Source organism: Salvelinus alpinus, chromosome 2 (genome assembly GCF_045679555.1).
Source record: "Salvelinus alpinus chromosome 2, SLU_Salpinus.1, whole genome shotgun sequence".
Taxonomy (NCBI): domain Eukaryota; kingdom Metazoa; phylum Chordata; class Actinopteri; order Salmoniformes; family Salmonidae; genus Salvelinus; species Salvelinus alpinus.
This window is the reverse complement of record NC_092087.1, coordinates 31508029-31529448: the sequence shown is the minus strand read 5'-3', so window position 1 is coordinate 31529448 and position 21420 is coordinate 31508029. Positions and strand designations below refer to the sequence as shown.

The following is a 21420-nucleotide window of genomic DNA, read 5'->3' as shown; positions in this document are numbered from 1 at the left end:
CACACACACACACACACACACACACACACACACACACACACACACACACACACACACACACACACACACACACACACACACACACACACACACACACTGAGCCTCACTCCATCCCTCCCACTTTAGACATGTCAATCACAGCTGCCCTCTCTCTTACCCTGGCCCCTCCCCAAACATTGTGTGTGTGTGTATGTGTGTGTGTGTGTGTGTGTGTGTGTGTGTGTGTGTGTGTGTGTGTGTGTGTGTGTGTGTGTGTGTGTGTGTGTGTGTGTGTGTGTGTGTGTGTGTGTGTGTGTGTGTGTGTGTGTGGCCAGACTGGCTTCACAGCTTCACTTTGACACCCTCCAAGCCTCAGTTGCCACTGAGACACGGTGGAGACACAGAGACTGTGTGTGTCTGTGTAGTCCACAAACAGAGCATGGCCGATGGATCCTAGGGGTCCTGTTCTACCAGTGCACAAACAAAAGCCTTCCATTACGTGTGTGTGGTTGTGTGTGTGTGTGTGTGTGTGTGTGTGTGTGTGTGTGTGTGTGTGTGTGTGTGTGTGTGTGTGTGTGTGTGTGTGTGTGTGTGTGTGTGTGTGTGTGTGTGTGTGTGTGTGCGTGAGATGAGACTCGAAACGACGAGCGGAGGACACAAAGACAGGAGAAGCCTGTGGAATGTTTGCACTCCAGGGTCCAGAGGCCAGTGTGTGTGTGTGTGTGTGTGTGTGTGTGTGTGTGTGTGTGTGTGTGTGTGTCCAGGCTGCGGCTGCCTCTGGGAAAATAACACCACCTTATTTACCGACCGCTCTACCAAACACACACAACCTCCTTAGTCAAAGACAGAGCTCACCTCAGCATGGACAAGACAAGAAGAGACAGACAGAGTTATGTACACTCTGTAGACTGTAAGGAAGGGATAGAACTGTTCAATAGGAACCCGCTGGATGATCCAGGGTTGAAGGCAGAGCCTACAGCCCTGGTTGTATTCACAATTGTACAAATTATAGTAGAATGCACAACAACAGCATTGGGCAAAAACAACAACAGAAAGGATGCTAGGACGTTGCAAACTATCTCTCCTGGGGTAAAGATACTCAGATACACAGTTCCCTCGTGGAATGCGTCAGCGAGGCATTTCATTTGATTGGTACTTGAGAGCTGCTGGCGTGGCCAATCATACGAGTCGGCAGGGGATAACCTGTGTGATGTGTGATGTGTGTGTGTGTGTGGGTTACCTGTGTGTGTAAATGGAGCTAATCTGTAAGCCATATGCCACTCTCTCTCTAGTGCCAAACCCCCCACCCTCGTCTGTCCCACCCCTCGCTTGGCACAAGAACACACACACACACAGTGCCAGTGAGGGGCTCCCTCCACTTCATTAGGAAAGTAAACACAAGTGCTGTCTGAAGTGGCTAATTAGAGCTAATTACTCCCTGCTCGTTACTAATGCAAATTAGATTACGCTGCTTAACTTCCTCGTGTCCACAACGCCTCTGTTAATTGAGGCCTTTTGAAATTAAATTACCCGCTAATTAGCATATCAAAACCATTAATTCTGTGCCAGGAAGAAAGAAAACACAACAACAAATGCCAAGTTTTACTAATGAGTTTTGCTAATTGAATATGTATGCTCAATACTGGGGTGGGTGCCAGAACTGCCTATTCAGCCAATGCTCAACCACGCTGTGTGTGTGTGTGTGTGTGTGTGTGTGTGTGTGTGTGTGTGTGTGTGTGTGTGTGTGTGTGTGTGTGTGTGTGTGTGTGTGTGTGTGTGTGTGTGTGTGTGTGTGTGTGTGTGTGTGTGTGTGTGTGTGTGTGCGTTCGTGTGCGTAACCAGCTGTATAGTAAAACACCACACAACAGAAGAGCGGCACATAACTTAAGGAACCATTCCATTTCTCCAAACGGTTTGTCAATATTTCCCTGTGAACTCAACACCATTGATCTACAGCACTGAGAGAGAAAATGAAGAAGAGAGAGAGAGAAACAGAGAGCGAGAGAGAGAGTGAGAGAGTGAGTGAGTGACTGAGTGAGTGAGTGAGAGGAGGTGGGGAGTAGAGAGGCTGGGGACCTATTCAGCTAATGAACATACAGGGGGGAAATATCACCACAAACACCATACTTTACCCTGATATAATTACATGGTCTAAGCACATAAACACACAAATACATCTACACTGGGGTCTGAAGCTGCTTTCTGATACAGTGAGTCAGGGGGTATCTGGACTGAGCTTTAGGAGCTACATCTCCTCAGAGGGTCAGTGGGTATAAAGGCTGTAAGCTGCCTTTGAAATAAAGAAGTACAGCATATCTGTAGTGTTCTGGACCCCCTGCTAGGTAGTGCTCCTACACCCTAACCATATCAGACTAACTAACTAACACACCACCTACTCTACCTACCGTACCTGGCCAATTCAAGGAAAACACACCGACTTTTTTTAACACAATCCAATTAAAGCCATAGGATTAATAGTCAAGCTGTTCGTCTCCCTCCTCCCTAATCAAAGCTAAAGTTATGTCTGATAAAGGCCAACTGTAAACTTTTCAGAAGTCAAGAGCGTATTCAGGTATGTTCTGGTTCTACCTACCTAGTGGCTATGATACCAGAACAGAACAGAGATAGAGAGCCTAGAGCCATTAGATGTTTTAATCTACGGCTGAAATAAAAATAATTAACTTCAAATGTAATTCAAATCCCCTACCCTTTCCTTAAATATCTATCCAATCAAGATGGCTGAAAAGCTTTATTCAGGTTGGTTGCTATAAAAGTTTCATCTTATTACACTTTCCAACTTCTAATTTTAACACCACTGTAACGGAAGATGAAAAAATGAATAGTGAAATTGAGAGGTAGCCTTACAAAAAAATTAAATAACCATGATAATTAGATGTAAAGATATTATAATTCCTTTAAGGGGATGCATAGAATCTGCTGCTCTACAATATTTGCCCTAATTGCTAGAATTATCATATTAACCAGTTACCATTTGACTAAGTTGATTAAAAAATTGATTATTCGTCTATTTCTTTTAGGACTTTCTTAATCAAAATCTAACATCCTTGAAAAATTAATTCGAAGGAGCTCTTATCAGTTAATTAAATCAGGTTGGAAGTCATTTTTCTGCGCGGCGTGATTAGGGCCCGCTCTGTTCTCCTCTGTTCAGACACCATGACGTGAGAGGAAACTTCTCACTGGCTCATCAAACATGCACAACCAGAAGAATAGAATTTCTTTAAAGGGACGTCATTTTTTTTCTCCAAACCTCTGCCTTTCTGATAAATTGTGCTCCACCCAATAGATCTCTCTTTCTCCTCAACACATTCTCATTAACAACCAGAAAAAATACCAAGAGAGGGGAGGGAGGGGAGAGAAAAGAGAGGGGAGGGGAGAGAGTAGGAGAAAAGAGGGGAGGGGAGGGGAGGGGAGGGGAGGGAGTAAGAGAAAAGAGGGGAGGGGAGGGGAGGAGAGAGAGTAAGAGAAAAGAGAGGGGAGAGGAGGGGAGAGAGAGAGAGAGTAAGAGAAAAGAGAGAGGAGGGGAGGGAGTAAGAGAAAAGAGAGGGGAGGGGAGGGAGTAAGAGAAAAGAGAGGGGAGGGGAGGGAGTAAGAGAAAAGAGAGAGGAGGGGAGAGAGTAAGAGAAAAGAGAGGGGAGGGGAGGGAGTAAGAGAAAAGAGAGGGGAGGGGAGGGAGTAAGAGAAAAAAGAGAGGAGGGGAGGGAGTAAGAGAAAAGAGAGAGGAGGGGAGGGAGTAAGAGAAAAGAGAGGGGAGGGGAGGGAGTAAGAGAAAAGAGAGAGGAGGGGAGGGAGTAAGAAAAAAAGAGGGGAGGGGAGGGGAGGGAGTAAGAGAAAAGAGAGAGGGGAGGGAGTAAGAGAAAAGAGAGAGGAGGGGAGTAAGAGAAAAGAGAGGGGAGGGGAGGGAGTAAGAGAAAAGAGAGAGGAGGGGAGGGAGTAAGAGAAAAGAGAGGGGAGGGGAGGGAGTAAGAGAAAAGAGAGGGGAGGGGAGGGAGTAAGAGAAAAGAGAGGGGAGGGAAGGGAGTAAGAGAAAAGAGAGGGGAGGGAGTAAGAGAAAAGAGAGGGGAGAAAAAAAGGGACAGAGGGGGAAGAGAGAGAGAACCAGGAGGAATGAGAGAGATGGCGAGAGAACGGACCTGGTGTAGAGAGAAAGAAACAATGTGATATAGACACAGGGAGAGAGGATAGGTACAAAAGAATGACAGAGGAAGATAGGGAGCGAGGGAAAAGGGAAAGATGGATAGAGAGAGGGAGAGAGGGGGCTTGGTTTGAGAACATTGCGGGTTTAAACACCCCCCCCCCCCCCTCCCCCGGGTGACAACCTTGGGTAGGCCTGACAGACTAAACATGCACATCTGGAGCAAAAACCAGAGCTACTGTTTCTACAGAGACACAATCTCTCCATCTCTCCCTTTTCTGTCTGTTCCCTCTCCCGTCGACTGTCTTTTCACTCGTATCCTTGACCAAGTCTGGCCATGTCCTACTCCTAACATTTAATACAGCTTTATCATGTCCTACTCCTAACATTTAAACACAGCTTTATCATGTCCTACTCCTAACATTTAAACACAGCTTTATCATGTCCTACTCCTAACATTTAATACAGCTTTATCATGTCCTACTCCTAACATTTAAATACAGCTTTATCATGTCCTACTCCTAACATTTAAACACAGCTTTATCATGTCCTACTCCTAACATTTAAACACCGCTTTATCATGTCCTACTCCTAACATTTAAACACAGCTTTGTCATGTCCTACTCCTAACATTTAATACAGCTTTATCATGTCCTACTCCTAACATTTAAATACAGCTTTATCATGTCCTACTCCTAACATTTAAATACGGATTTATCATGTCCTACTCCTAACATTTAATACAGCTTTATCATGTCCTACTCCTAACATTTAATACAGCTTTATCATGTCCTACTCCTAACATTTAAATACAGCTTTATCATGTCCTACTCCTAACATTTAAACACAGCTTTATCATGTCCTACTCCTAACATTTAAATACAGCTTTATCATGTCCTACTCCTAACATTTAAATACAGCTTTATCATGTCCTACTCCTAACATTTAAATACAGCTTTATCATGTCCTACTCCTAACATTTAAATACAGCTTTATCATGTCCTACTCCTAACATTTAAATACAGCTTTATCATGTCCTACTCCTAACATTTAAACACAGCTTTATCATGTCCTACTCCTAACATTTAAACACAGCTTTATCATGTCCTACTCCTAACATTTAAATACGGATTTATCATGTCCTACTCCTAACATTTAAATACAGCTTTATCATGTCCTACCCCTAACATTTAAACACAGCTTTATCATGTCCTACCCCTAACATTTAAACACAGCTTTATCATGTCCTACTCCTAACATTTAAATACGGATTTATCATGTCCTACTCCTAACATTTAAATACAGCTTTATTATGTCCTACTCCTAACATTTAAATACAGCTTTATCATGTCCTACTCCTAACATTTAAATACAGCTTTATCATGTCCTACTCCTAACATTTAAACACAGCTTTATCATGTCCTACTCCTAACATTTAAATACAGCTTTATCATGTCCTACCCCTAACATTTAAATACCGCTTTATCATGCCCTACTCCTAACATTTAAATACAGCTTTATCATGTCCTACTCCTAACATTTAAACACAGCTTTATCATGTCCTACTCCTAACATTTAAATACAGCTTTATCATGTCCTACCCCTAACATTTAAATACAGCTTTATCATGTCCTACCCCTAACATTTAAATACAGCTTTATCATGTCCTACTCCTAACATTTAAATACAGCTTTATCATGTCCTACTCCTAACATTTAAACACTTCATCGGAGTGTTTCTGTATGCTTGTTTCTCCTTCAGCTATGGTGGTGAAGCCAATGAGATAAAACATCACACACACATCCCATATCTCATGTCATCTTAGAAGAGAAAAAGCAAACTGGATGGAGAGAATGAGACAAAGAGAGAAAGAGAAAGAGGTAGTCCACTCAGCACTCCCATCAGTGGAGTATAAGTCTCTGTGCGTCAGGCTGCAGCTGGCCTCTCCAGCCTCTCCAGTAGCCAGCAGAGCAGAACAGAACAGATACACTGCCCTCCACACATCTGTCCATCCAACACTCCTCAGGGAGGGAGAGAGAGCGGGGGGGGGGGGGGGTAACTGAAAGTAAGGATGAGAGGGACATGGAGAGGGAAAGATGAGAGAAAAATGGAAAGCCAAGAAGAAAAAGAGAGAAATAGTTGCAGAGAGGATGAGATAGGAGAGAGAGTGAGGGTGGGAGGGCGAGGAAGCTAGAGAGAGAGAGGAGAGAGATGCAGAGAGGATGAGATAGGAGAGAGAGTGAGGGTGGGAGGGCGAGGAAGCTAGAGAGAGAGAGGAGAGAGATGCAGAGAGAGAATGTTAGTTGGTAAATCACTGTGATTGGGTAATGAATTGAATGATTGGAGCTTGGCTGATTAAGTTGCAGAGGATGCCCGTTCTCCATCAACCAATCAACACGCTCCCTCATCATCCAATCAACACGCTCGGTTGGCCCTGTAGCAGTCACCTCATGGCGTTTTATTCCATTCTCCCTCTTTCCTTCATTCTGTCTTTCCTCCCTCCCTCACTACATGTCATCCTGTCTTCAGCATAGCCGCAGTAGTCTTACTCAGTGGGAGAGAGAATTCTCAAAGCCACAATTACCGCAAAGAACTATCAATTTCCCCTTCAATTAACCCTGTGGGGAGAAAGGGAAAGAGGAATGGAGGGGGGAAGAAGAGAGATTCAAATTTGAGACACAGCATTGTACCTCCTCGGTCCCCCTGGGTGTGCAGTAATAAATGAGGGGCCGAGGCGGAGGAGAGGGGAGAGAGGGTGAGGGGGAAGTGTAACACATCCTCAGTGGTGAACTTGACCCCAGTGCTGGGGGTCAAAGTGGTTACGGTAGAACCAGAGCCCCATCCCCATTACAGCTGAATACAGGCCGGCACAGGCAACTAACGCTAATGCCCACTATATGCTAATAAAGAAGATGGCGGGAGGAGTCTCAAACCACAGCCCAGAGCTGCTGAAAGTGCTCTTCCCTGGGAGATGGAGAGAGGGAATAGGGGGAGAAGGAGAGAAAGTGAAAAGGAGAGCAAGGGGTAAAAAAGATAGAAGGAGAAAGAGATGGGTGAAAGTGAGAGAAAGGGGGAGAGGACGATGGATAGAGAGAAAAGGGGGAGGAGAGAAGGAGAGGAAGAGAGGAAAAAGGGAAAGGTCTGTTTTTATGAGAGGGAGGGATGAAGGGGGTGTGTGTATGGGGTTGTGGTTGTTCAGCCGAGCCTTGGCTAACAGCACTCACCCTGGAACGACAGGGCATGTCTGCACCCCACCCCCTTTATCCCTCCCTCTCTCCCCCTCTCTAAGCTGAGCTCCCTGGGGAGGGATCCCAAACCAAAACCAGCCTTCAGCAAAGTTCTGCAGGCAAACTTTCACAAAGCCCCCGAATGCTTGCCTGTCTGCCTGCCTGCCTGGCGACAGAGATGCATGCCAGGGTTTCAACGCAGCCCTCCCTCCATCTCCCCCTCCTCAACTACTGCCCTCTACTTTCAGAAGCGTATGGGCTGTTTGCTGCTGACCTTTCAGATGAAGGGAAACAAGCGGAACCCAGAAACTGCCAATGAGTGATACAGGTTGCATACAGGCTTGTCGACCTTCGCTAAACTAGCGTATGCAGTCCTGCCGTCGACGGGAGAGAGCACGGGCATTGTCCCACTTGTTTTGCCAAAAGTCAATGGCTGCTTTTCAACTGGGTAATAAATGTTGCTAGTCCTTGAAGAAGAAAAATCATTTGTGTTTTCTCCATTACTTGCTGATTGTAAATACTTCAAAAGAAAAACCTCACATAGGAAACATATGAGAGAAAGAAAAACATATGAAAAAATAAAATCTGAATCTGTTTAACAGTCATAATGTCGTTTTCATCCAAAGATTTGAAAAGGATTTTTCCCTTTGTGTTTCGTTTCACCTGGGAGCACTATTCTTCAATTCATCCAATGAACGTGCTGGCTAACTAACAGAACACACTATTCAAACATCATATTAAAGTGTCTCTCAATAGATGCATTTAAGTCTACTTCATCAATACATACATTTGACCACATATTTCATAAAATTGAAAAACACTGAAAACATGCTCGTCACTGAGTTGTGAACCAAATGCAATTATTTAAGCATAAAGGCCGGTGCTCAAGCTTTTTAAATGTGATTTCTATACCAGGAAGGTCAAATGTTTTATTGCATCCAATTTACATACCACGGACACTTCTTCTCTAATCTATTCAGTACTGATGGACATGGATGTGTTAAACAGAGTCTAATAATTCAACAGCTTTTTTAATGGATGTCTAATAATTCAACAGCTTTTTGATTTGGATGGATTTTTCTCATCACATTCACCAAGCATTTCAGACATTTAACCTTAGGGCAAGAATACATTCTAAACATTGATTAAAAAAATTGCATCATCATATGTATGGACACAACTTCTAAGAAAAGCTGTTAATGAAGAAGTATCGATCGTCCTTGCATTATAAAGCCTTGTCATTTGAATGAACTGGAGTAGAATAGAATATGTCTATTAAAATGTGTCTTAATAAGCATAAATCCTGCACATTAATTCAGACCACAGTTCCCTTTTAATGAAGGGCTTGAATGTACAGTATGTTGAGAGCCGGTAGAGGAGAGCAGAGAGGAGAGCAGAGAGGATGGTTAATTTGAAAAGGCAGCCGTGTCTTTACCTCCCGTGCCAGAGAGAGGGTGAGCGGGGGGAAGAGAGAGAAAGAGAGTGAGAGTGAGAGAGAGAGAGAGAGAGAGAGAAAGAGAGAAAGAGAGAAAGAGAGAGAGGAGGAAAGGTTTGTGAATGTCTGAGAGATGAGGATAAGGCGAGAGGAAGGAAAAAAGCGGCGTGTTAAGAGGAAGAGAAGAGGGGACGAGGAGAGGAGGCCACTACAGAGCGACTACGTTTCAGCTCTGACAGAGAAAAGAGCACTTAGACTGCTCGCAACAACCGTGCACTGAAACGAAGAGAACCTCGATATGTGTGTGTGTGAGTCACAAGAGCAGCTTTGAGTGACAGAGAAGCACATATGTACAGACATGTCTGTCTGACAACTGACGAAGGGAAAGAAAGGGGGATGAGAAAAGAAAAACGATTAAATGAGAGAGAAAAAGGAAGTGGACGCGCAGCTAGATACCGTGCCACCGTGGAAGACATTCTGTAGAAAAATAAAACCCTATCCTCTTTCCCTTTCATCCTCAATCTACCAATACTGCTATCTTTCACCACCGTATAGCATAGAACCACAATTACGAGTCTGTCAGTCTTAACAGAAAATGCCATTGTTGTTTTTAAACTCACTGTTTTCAGAGTTTTCACCGTACCATGCAGTGAGTGTATTTTAGAGGTGGATGAGGTGTTTTGTAGAAATACTCTTTCCCCTCTACAACCTGTTATAGATGAATTGTTAGAAATTACCAGATTGCATTTTCTGTATTATTTCTCTACAAAAACCAAACTATTTCTGGGTGATATTTTGAACACTGCTTCTAAAAGATCAATAGTAAATTGCAGATTTAGGATCACCCACACAGGGGTAAAAAACACTAGATAGTACTCCTTATTTCATCTTCCTTCTTCTCCTAATCACTCCTCTATCTTCTCCTTTTTCCACCCTTCGTTCTTTTCTGTACTCTGTATCACCTCTGACCAGTGGTCTCAGCCGGCTTCAGACTGCCGTGGTTTCAAAGTCCAGCGCCACAAAACACTCTTTCTCTTCTCTTTGTCTTTTTTAAGAGTCTGTATAATACACTGTGTGATGGAGAGAAAGAGGAGTCCTGGACAGCAGAGGTAATCTGACAGGATTAGGCTGCTTTTTTCCCCGGAAAGAAGGGATGGGAGAGGAGAGGAAGAAAGAGGGGAGAAAGAGAGGAGGCCGAGTTTAAATCCCTCTACAAATGTCAGACAGCGAACAGTGGCCGGGGGGCACAGGAACACACCTGCACGCATACACATAGAAAGATACACACAAAACGGATCCCACACACACACCTGCCATATCGCACTGGACCACCACGGACCGTCAAAGACTTCTCTTTCTGAGGAGGGAGGGATGTGTGGGGAGGAGGGAGAGGGGATTAAACAATTATTCAGATAACAGCTGGGGATAATTTAGTGGCAGATGTCCCTCGGTCAACAATGTCCGCCCCACCGCGCACACACACGGGTTACAATGCCAGCCGAACACAGCCCGAGAGCAAAAGCCAGTCATAATCGATGGATACAAGCACTCCGTGTAACCTGCTCGTGTATCCAAACACACTAATCACCAACGGCAACGGAGAACTCATGCAAACACAAACACACAATTTTCTGAGATTTGCTTTTTAAAAATACAATTTTTTTCTTTCTCTTTTTTTGTGGATGACTAGTTTAAGGATGACAATCTATTTGATGATAATATGATTTGGTGTATATGTTTTTTTTTTTAAATATGATATATTCTTGAAAAATTATTTATATACACATATTTGTATCTAAAAAGTCAATTTCATGACACATGTGAATAGTTCTCATTGGGAGAGGGGCAACCTGTTTCTCCTTCCTTTACCTGAGGAATTATGTCTGAGGGGAACAACTGACAGGTAATTGTGGTTTCACACACACACACACACACACACACACACACACACACACACACACACACACACACACACACACACACACACACACACACACACACACACACACACACACACACACACACACACACACACACACACACACACACACACACACACACAGACGATCCTGCTGCATCCTTCCTTAAGCCCCTACCTCTGTGTCTCTGTGGGATCTAAAGACTCTCGTAGCTGCCGTGCTATTCTCCTATCTGTTTCTCTCCTTCTCCCTCCCTCTCCACTGCTTTGAAAGGGCACACACAGGGCTTCAGAGTCCTCACTCCCTATTGGGCAAAGCCACTTCACCTCGAGACATTTGAGTCTCATAACCATATCATACTTTCAAACATTTCATGACAAATAAAGTGAAAATCACAAAAAAAGACATTTTAAAAAGACACATATTTTTCCTAAAATCATCAAGACAACATACTTGTTTTTCTCTCCAAAATGTCACGAGTCAAAAAAGTCACCCCAGTCAGTTAACGCCATATGAATAGATAAGCAAGGGGATGGAAGGGGGGAAGGAGGGGTAGCTGTCAATCCGTCATCCCTAGCAGCACATTGTGATTTGGGTTAACACTGGTTAACAGATCTCTCTGTCTGTGGGTATATATCTAGCGCCCTGCCCGCCGCAGCCTTTTTCTCATGCTAATAGTTGAAGTAGTCATCATGTGTCCCCCATCACTAATACCATAAAGGAGCAGCGTTCACCAGCCTCTCAGCAGCGTTAGCCTGCGTTAGCCAGCAGCACCCCCATACTTTACGGATTAGTCAACATAATGAGATGCATTTATACGCTTGTTACTTTCGTGGTCAACGGGTAGGAGGGAATGGGACAGGGTTATGGAGAGGTTTTAGTTTGTTCCTATGGGGGTTTCCTTCATACCTCTTTACAATATAACATACACACACATAACCAAGGAGCCAAACTGAACCCCATATACAACTATTGAACACAAACAAAGGAAACACACAGTCATTTGCTAACTTTCCTATACTTTTAAACCTCAAAACCAAAACACAGCTTGTGATGGGGGGGCGCAAGCATCAGTATCATCAAACACAAATCTATGCTAAACCACTGAAGACACTCGTTCACTGACACTCGTTTAGTGACACCGTTTTCCTGCCGCTCGGGAAACGTTCAGGGCAGAGTGTGAATCTGTGTCTGCTCCTCCTCCCGCTTAAACCTTCCCGGAGTGGGAATCTCTCTCTCCGTGCTTCAGCGGCTCCAGAGCTCGCCAGGCGGATTTCAGCGTGGCTGCCTTGGAGCGAGGAGCCTTTAAGGCGTGGAACGCTCCTGTACAAGCAGGCGGTTTATGCAGAGTTAAAGTTGCCTTCAGGGCCGTGCAGCTGTCCCCCATGCATCACTATAACCCTTTAATGAACGCATTAAAAACAGTGCCAGAAAGTTTAGTCCCATTGTTGTTTGGAACCAGGCTTTGCTGTGATCTGTTCCCTCGGCAGCTGTTTGATTGACAGGTGGGCTGTCAGGCTGGCAAAGAGGGATGAAATACACCAACGGCTCTCTTATGACACCCTTATGAAGGGTCATAAGGGGAGGGAGAGACAGGTTGTGAATGGGGGAGACAGATGAGACAGGTTCTGAGGGTGAGGGGTGGAGAGGTGGAGGGGGAGACAGAGGGTGGAGGGGGGGGGGTATGGACTGAAGGAAAATCCATAACACAAATACAGCTGTCAGACGGAATGCAAAGCCAGCCCAGTAATCAGTCTGGCTGGCCAGACCTATTTATGAGGATTCCATACCACACAAACACACATTCTGTCATATGAACAAATCACCAACACACCAACAAACTTTCTACCATGCACACAACCCCCCCTCGTGCCCCATTTCTCTACTTCCACAGTCTGTCCATCCATGTCAAATCTCTAAGGTGGCAGAGATGAGTGTACATCACAGTCATCAGACTGCCAGCTCCATCCCCACCCAGACACAGACAGCCCGTGCTTCCTCATCACAGATTATTGGACCTGTCCCCTCTTACTAAAACTCTGCATCCACCTCAACCTCTTAGTCCTTTTTCCTGTTCCAGTTTCAGTTCCAGTCATCTCCCTCTCTAGCTCACAGCCCCAGCCCTACCCCTTCCCCAAGCCTACACCAGCCCTGGTCCTGCTCACTGCTCCAGACCCATCTTCAGCCAAAGGTCCAAGCCCCGGGCCAGTCCCCTTTTTCCTCTCTCTCTGGTCCCTCCATCACTCTCGCCATCTCCAGTCTCTCCAGTAATGGGTCATAAAGCTGGCCAGTGGCTGCCAAGCTCTCTCAGGAGACACTGATCTAATGCTTCCACACACATAATGACCCACGCCTGCCTGCCTGCTACACACATAGTGTCATTTCCGTCCTCTACTCTCTCTCTTTCGGTCTCTTCCTCCCTCTATGTCTCTCTCCCATTCCCCAGGCCCATAGGAAGCGGTCGCTTCCTGTCTCTGTGCTGCAGGGTCACTCCCTCCCACATCCATCAGCTCTTAACTGACTCACATTATGACTCTATCTCTCTATCAAGCTCTCCATGTTCTCTCTCCCTCTCTCCTTCTATGTTCTCTCTCCCTCTCTCCTTCTATGTTCTCTCTCCCTTTCTCCTTCTATGTTCTCTCTCCTTCTATGTTCTCTCCTTCTCTCTTTGTCTCTCTTTTACACTCAGACTTCTGTGCATCACCATAAAATCTGCCCATGGCATCACGACTCTTCTCTCTCCCCTTTTCTCTCTTCATTCTCCCACTTTCTTCTGTCTTTCTTCGGACTAGTGATGCTGTCTCAGTCTGATTCTGCCGGCTTTACTTTCCCCAACCCACAGGTCAGCATTTGGCACACACACACACACACACACACACACACACACACACACACACACACACACACACACACACACACACACACACACACACACACACACACACACACACACACACACACACACACACACACACACACACACACACACACGCACAGAGAAATATTCAGGCCTGCCGTTCTTCCCAATAACAGGTTCAATTAGAACCACATGTGTAATCATGGTTCAGACTAAGGTAATGTGGCGGGGGCTCAACACTCACATCAATCACCTCACTGATGACCACAGCCAGCGAAACACTACGCTCTCATCACCAGCTAGTTACCTCCACACACAAAACAAACTATCAAACTTCAACCTTTCAATTCTTAATAGAATATATATTTTTTTTAAATGAAAACATAGCACATTCTCCTCACTTTTAGGCTAGCTCCCAAAAAACAGCCAACGTATCAGCCATGAACTGTAGACGCAACCATTTCATTTGTCATTTTTCCAGAGAATCCGTTTTAATGGAAGTGCCGTGATGGAGGCACATATCTGAATATCCACTGGGTCAAATCCTACACATATCTGAATATCCACTGGGTCAAATCCTACACATATCTGAATATCCACTGGGTCAAATCCTACACATATCTGAATATCCACTGGGTCAAATCCTACACATATCTGAATATCCACTGGGTCAAATCCTACACATATCTGAATATCCACTGGGTCAAATCCTACACATATCTGAATATCCACTGGGTCAAACCCTACACATATCTGAATATCCACTGGGTCAAACCCTACACATATCTGAATATCCACTGGGTCAAATCCTACACATATCTGAATATCCACTGGGTCAAACCCTACACATATCTGAATATCCACTGGGTCAAATCCTACACATATCTGAATATCCACTGGGTCAAATCCTACACATATCTGAATATCCACTGGGTCAAACCCTACACATATCTGAATATCCACTGGGTCAAATCCTACACATATCTGAATATCCACTGGGTCAAATCCTACACATATCTGAATATCCACTGGGTCAAATCCTACACATATCTGAATATCCACTGGGTCAAATCCTACACATATCTGAATATCCACTGGGTCAAATCCTACACATATCTGAATATCCACTGGGTCAAATCCTACACATATCTGAATATCCACTGGGTCAAATCCTACACATATCTGAATATCCACTGGGTCAAACCCTACACATATCTGAATATCCACTGGGTCAAACCTTACACATATCTGAATATCCACTGGGTCAAATCCTACACATATCTGAATATCCACTGGGTCAAACCCTACACATATCTGAATATCCACTGGGTCAAATCCTACACATATCTGAATATCCACTGGGTCAAATCCTACACATATCTGAATATCCACTGGGTCAAACCCTACACATATCTGAATATCCACTGGGTCAAATCCTACACATATCTGAATATCCACTGGGTCAAATCCTACACATATCTGAATATCCACTGGGTCAAATCCTACACATATCTGAATATCCACTGGGTCAAATCCTACACATATCTGAATATCCACTGGGTCAAATCCTACACATATCTGAATATCCACTGGGTCAAATCCTACACATATCTGAATATCCACTGGGTCAAATCCTACACATATCTGTAGTATCCACTGGGTCAAATCCTACACATATCTGAATATCCACTGGGTCAAATCCTACACATATCTGAATATCCACTGGGTCAAATCCTACACATATCTGAATATCCACTGGGTCAAATCCTACACATATCTGAATATCCACTGGGTCAAACCCTACACATATCTGAATATCCACTGGGTCAAATCCTACACATATCTGAATATCCACTGGGTCAAATCCTACACATATCTGAATATCCACTGGGTCAAATCCTACACATATCTGAATATCCACTGGGTCAAATCCTACACATATCTGAATATCCACTGGGTCATATCTGAGTCCGGTATCGCTGGCTTTACACCTCTCTTCAAAAACACTTTGTAGCAGCAGATAAGCCACTCAACCAATGGCAGGAGAGGTTTCATGTACATTGGGATAGAAAGTTGGATGGACAGAGTGAGTCCAGAGAAAAGTGTTCAGTATTAACAACTCTCGGGACATTAAAAACTTCACACACACTACTGTCCATCTCACTTGACTAGAGCCCATATGAATTTAGAATGGCACTCTCTCACACACTCACACAAACACACTCACACAAACACACTCACACAAACACACTCACTCAAACACACTCACAGGTGGGTACTCAAGGTGAGGACACTTATAGTATGTTGATGGACCACCATAATAATGTTGCTGTGTATTAAGCCCAACATGGAAGGTTTTGAAGCAGTGAGATCATTCATATTATAGTAAAACAGTCAACACAGTTGTATAATTTGATAGTATAGTAAAGTAGTCACATATTAGTGTGTTTACTGTCCGCCTTCTGACGATCTGGAACATGTTCTAGTCCCACCCAGGCTCTGACATACGCCCTGTTAAAACCCTGACTACAGCCCCCCCACCCAGGCTCTGACATACGCCCTGTTAAAACCCTGACTACAGCCCCCCCACCCAGGCTCTGACATACGCCCTGTTAAAACCCTGACTACAGCCCCCACACCCAGGCTCTGACATACGCCCTGTTAAAACCCTGACTACAGCCCCCCCACCCAGGCTCTGACATACGCCCTGTTAAAACCCTGACTACAGCCCCCACACCCAGGCTCTGACATAAGCCCTGTTAAAACCCCAACTACAGCGCCCCCCCCCCCACCACACACACACACATGCTTTGCCTAACTACAACCAAAACATGTTCAAACACACATTGTCTATCTGTTCCACCCTGATAGTGTCATCTAATCACTATTACTGGTGTGTTCTGTTTCACTAAATCACTACTGAAACTACAGAGACTGTTCAGCAAACAGTGAGCAGACTTTAACTTTCCTTTTACTAAATACACCATGATAGAAAGTACAAAAACATTTTACACACTACACAGATATAAGAAATATATTCTTTACGACACAGAAAATTCTGCAATATCAGGAACTCAACAAATCAGAAGGGAAAATGTGTGAGAAAAAGACGGCCAGGACAAATTCAACAACAGGACATGAAAAACACTCAGCTGCAGAGGATAATATATTTTTTTAAAGTGTCTGACTCTTCCAGCGGCAAGAGAGTCAGCCTTTTTCTGACACCTAGCTTCCTGACTGTGTCCACCTCATTTCCAAATCACTTCTTTCGCCTCTCAAATACCCTCTCTTTTCTTTCATTATATTCTTTATTTTTCTCAAAATTTTCTCGAACTGCTTTTCTCACATATTCTTTATTATTATACTCTTCTTATCTAAAATATTCTTATTTTTCTTAGAGAGCAAATAGATAGAAAAGTAATTAAGTACTTTTAGTACATCGAATTTCCTAATAATTACTAGGCAACGACCATCTTAAATAGATTGGAAAATGTCCCCCTCTCCTTTTCTCCCATGCATGCTGAGAGGAGAGACCTTCACTCCTCCAGTCTCTCTCAGCCCAAAGCAGGTCCTGGATGACTGTTTGAGCTGAGGCGCTTCAATAATGATAATAGAGTCATTCAGCAGACACTTTTATCTCAAGCCACTTCAAATGATGTCATTTCTTCAGTATATGTGGCCCATGCAGGAATAAAACCGCAACTCTGGAATTACAATCATCAAGCTCCAACCAACTGAAGCATCACAACCAGGTTCTCCTCAGTCTTAAAGAATGGATCTCTACACCACAGCACATAACACACAGAGAACACACTGCGGAGAGAGCTGCTCTCTCCCTCACCATCAACTCTAAAGCTATTCCAAAGAAAGAATCAGTTCAGTGGACTTTTCCCAACACTTTGGTTATGAGCAGAGTAAAATAAAAGTAGAATAGCACAAAACAATTGAATAACACAATCAGAAAGATTAAATTGGGTAAATTAAATTAAAATACAATCTGGACATACCTAAAGGAGGTGAACTGCTTTTAGTAAAATCTAAAACGTTTATAAAATACCCTTTCTAAAAAGTGCCTGGTTTTAATTAATTAGTTATTAGGCCTTTTACATTTGTTTATTCAGTTGGAAATTCCCTTCAATTTCTTATATTCTTAAGGAATAAAAACTGGAAAATGATTTCATAAATAACCCTCTGATCTCGTCAGAGAAGAAAATCAGACCAGGTGTGTTTGTGAACAATTAAAAGACAACTTGAACGGCAACCCTGAAGTTCTACGGGTGTGAATGTATTTTATGCCACCACACATACCACCAACCAAATCCATGTTTTCCTGCCTGGCAGGAGAGTTATTACACGGCTATAAAATGTGAAATACAGCTCTTTCATTCCAGCTAAATATTCTATTAAACCTCCATCAGTGGTGCAATTAAAACTGTGTCACCGTCGCGTTGCGGAAATGCCACCGGTAGCACGCTCAGCCTCGGAGCGAAGGACAGGGGGACAGGAGCCACAAAACAACAGGGGACAAGGAGAGAGGGAGGGAGGGAGAGAGCGAGGCAGGGGGAACACACTAAATAAAATTAATTATGCCAAAATGCGCTCCAGCGTCCATCAATCAAGAGGAAATAACGGCCATGTCAGCGCGCGCCCATATGATCTGCCTTTTTCTTTTTAATGTCAGACAGACCGACAGCACCGCGCTGCAACCAACAGCAATTAATTGTCATTTCATTTCTCCCTCCATCCCTCCATCATGCGGGACATCATTCCGTCTGACATGCGGGACTGTCCCAGATGCAAGCTGATATTTTGTCTAGAGCGCTCAGGGACGGTGATTTAGGGAGATTTATGGGTGTGCTCAAATTTAGAAAATCAACCGCAACAAGGTATGGCGGTGGTGTCTGACAACTTCTAGGCCTACATAGCCTTGTTTGAGACAGTGAAATTATTTACAAATTCATTAGAAGTTTATTGATTTAGTAGAAAGCAGATTTGGAAATGATTGAAATGATTTTGTAGGAAATTATAAAACAAACAAAAAATGGCATAATAAGATATGATGAATGAATTAATATTAGTGAATAAATCCCTAAACGCTGCACTCTCAAATGTCTCCTCACAAAAGCTCACCTTAAAAGTTTAAAATTAGTAGGCTATTTGTTCTTGTGCATGGGACGCGCCCGACTATTCTGTTGATTTGGGCTACAGCACCCGTTTGCCTCATTTTCAACACATGTATAACTTTTTATAATTTGTGGATAACATTTGTATTCATATTCCCAATAGGTCTACATTTAATATGCGTCAGTTGCTTAATACAGATTTTCATAAATAAATATAATAAAGATTGTGAGAATGTTTGTCTATCCTTTGTCTTTGGAGTTATAGGCTACAATTATTTCTACCTATAAACAAAATGAAGAAGTTATGCTAATAACGGAATCTTTTCTGCTTTTCATGCATTTGGCTTTTATATCTGATGTCAAATTATTCCGACTGTCGGTATAGCCGATTCTGATAAATAGATTATGCATGATTAATAACTGATAATTATCAACGTGCTAAATTATTCCTATGCACTTCATGCCAACTTTGATTTTGAAGCACAATTTCACGTAGGCCTATCACTAGCAGTAGGCCTATCACTAGCAGTAGGCCTATAACCTATTGTTTGATAAACGGAACCAATAACAATAACCTGCTGTTTCAGTAGCCTTCTATTACATTTGATCCAATTGTGATTAAAATAAGAGGGACACTATCATAAAGACCGTGAGACCAACTGTCCATAGGCTACCATCCAAGTCAGGAAATTACAAGACCAAAAGCTGCAGACAAAACAGTTTAAAAGAGGACTGGTAAACTATTTGATTTAAAAGTTTGACCGTGAAAACTAAATATTTTAGCAAATATTTACATTTAGGCCTATTCGTCTTATTGTGTAAATTAAATCTAAAATAACCAAAAGGCCTAATATTAGGCTAAATTCAGGCCCTTAATTACATGTTTAATTCAAATTCAACGATCCGAGATCGATTAAGGCCTCATTCGGTGTGTGGTGAACGGGCATTCAATGATCAGAAGGAATTCAAAACTATGGCCGAATGGGTGTGTAAAATGAACACCCGTTATTGGAGGGGCGTTTATAATCAGTTATTTCCAATTGACTCTTTTAGCGTTCGGGCGGCTGAGCACATCCGTGCATTTGTTACTTTCAGTCAAATTCACTCCGGATATCTTTGCATCTTTGTCTGAAAAGTTTTTGTTGTTTAATGAGCGAGCGTTTGTGAACCTGACACCTTCCATAAGCCGCGAGGCAGCACGCTGCCGCTGCCCCTCCAGTCTACAACTCTTAGGCTATTTCAAACCTAAAGTAAAGAAATAAAAAGCAATTCACTAATAAAGTATATGGATTTCATATTAAAACTGCAATATGTTATTTTGATAGCACGTGTTTATCTAGGGGAGAGGCCGCGAGAAAATCGCTCGTGGGTCCTTGCCATTTTCAACGAACTTTTTCTATTGTAGATCATGAAAAACGGCTTCATAGTGTATGGTCTGAAATGTGGCTGATCTACCGTTTCATGTGTAGACAATAGTGGATGCCAGCCTTGCTGAAACTCACATTAGACAATAATAGCCTAGTCACTAACCGAACTTAATCGATATTTGGTTGTTATTGGTTTATACGACTTATGTTGAAAACAATGACAGCCGTAAACAAGTCCAATTGTTGCAGTGTTCTGACTCAATAACACGCGCGCACACTTTCACTATTGGAGAAACACACGCACAGATAAAGTGAGAGAGAGAGAGAGAGAGAGGAGAAGAGAGGAAAAGTAGACGGAAGAAGTATATGTAGATAAGTGTATCAACCTGTTCTTGAATTCTGAAGAAGTCAACTTTCACACCAGTGGTTGGACCATGTGGACAGCCCCGTTTCAGCTCGGCGCAACACCACCCGGCGAGTCCACTCTCGGCGACAAAGACGCAAACCAAACAGAACTAAAACTGATCAATCTTGGGATCTAAGATTGGTATCGCAGGACCATTACGTTCAACTACAACCGTGTTCGTTATAATTAGTCCGTCCTTGCTTCCTTTCTTTCCCTTTTGTTGTGCGTCCTCTCTCTCTCTCGGAGTGGGCACTGTAGTGAAGTCAGAACAATACTAGACTAGCTAGTTTCACTAACTCACACACAGGCTGCATGCGCAGCCCTCCGGGAAGTTGATGGAGAGAAAACACGGAGCTGTTCGTGGCCTCCCCTTACTCTGTTTTGATCCTGCTATCTCGCTGTTATTCAGATCCTAACCCCTCCACAAGTCCCACTGACGATACTCGATTCAGTTTTTGGCATCCCGTCTGTCGCTCGCTCGTTCGCTGGTAAATCAGTGATGAATTACTCGGGTTGTGTGTTGGTTGAGGATATGTTGGGGGACAGTTTGCTTTCTACCGTAATGCCTCTAAAATAGGTGCGCGATCACATCTCGCCGTGACTCACTAGTGAAGGAGCATAATAAGAAAACACTGCACAGCCAGTGCGAGGTGCCAGACTGCCATGTGTAAGTGCGTGTGCGCGTGCGAGCGTGTGTGCGTGTGAGCGCCTGGTGAAGGCACTGATCTTTTGACCTCTGCATCGCGGCTGAGTTTGTCTATTGTGGAGCCAAGCAGCAACAGATGTTCCTCTATACAGAGAGAGACCTTGGAAACTGTTAACAACAAAGTATTCTCTAAACAACAACGCCATTATTTTATTTTATTTGTATAGTAGGAAGATATTTTGTTAGAGTTACATAAGATTAATGAGCTATTGAATATTTGTAAGCCAAGTTCCACTTGACTCCTCCTG

The 21420-nt window shown here is 43.4% G+C and overlaps 1 protein-coding gene across 9 annotated transcripts in view; it reads right to left on the bottom strand.

Moving 5' to 3' along the window:
* Positions 1 to 21017, bottom strand: part of LOC139558886 (forkhead box protein P4-like) — a 168172-nt gene extending 147155 nt beyond the window's left edge. For 5 of the 9 annotated variants that reach the window (XM_071374402.1, XM_071374415.1, XM_071374423.1 and 2 more), the window contains exon 1: positions 20447 to 21017. The gene's annotated coding sequence lies outside the window, so the exon portion shown is untranslated. The remainder of the gene's footprint in view (positions 1 to 20446) is intronic. The other 4 variants (XM_071374413.1, XM_071374419.1, XM_071374432.1 and 1 more) reach the window with 2 other exon arrangements.
* Between the last annotated feature and the right edge of the window lie 403 nt (positions 21018 to 21420).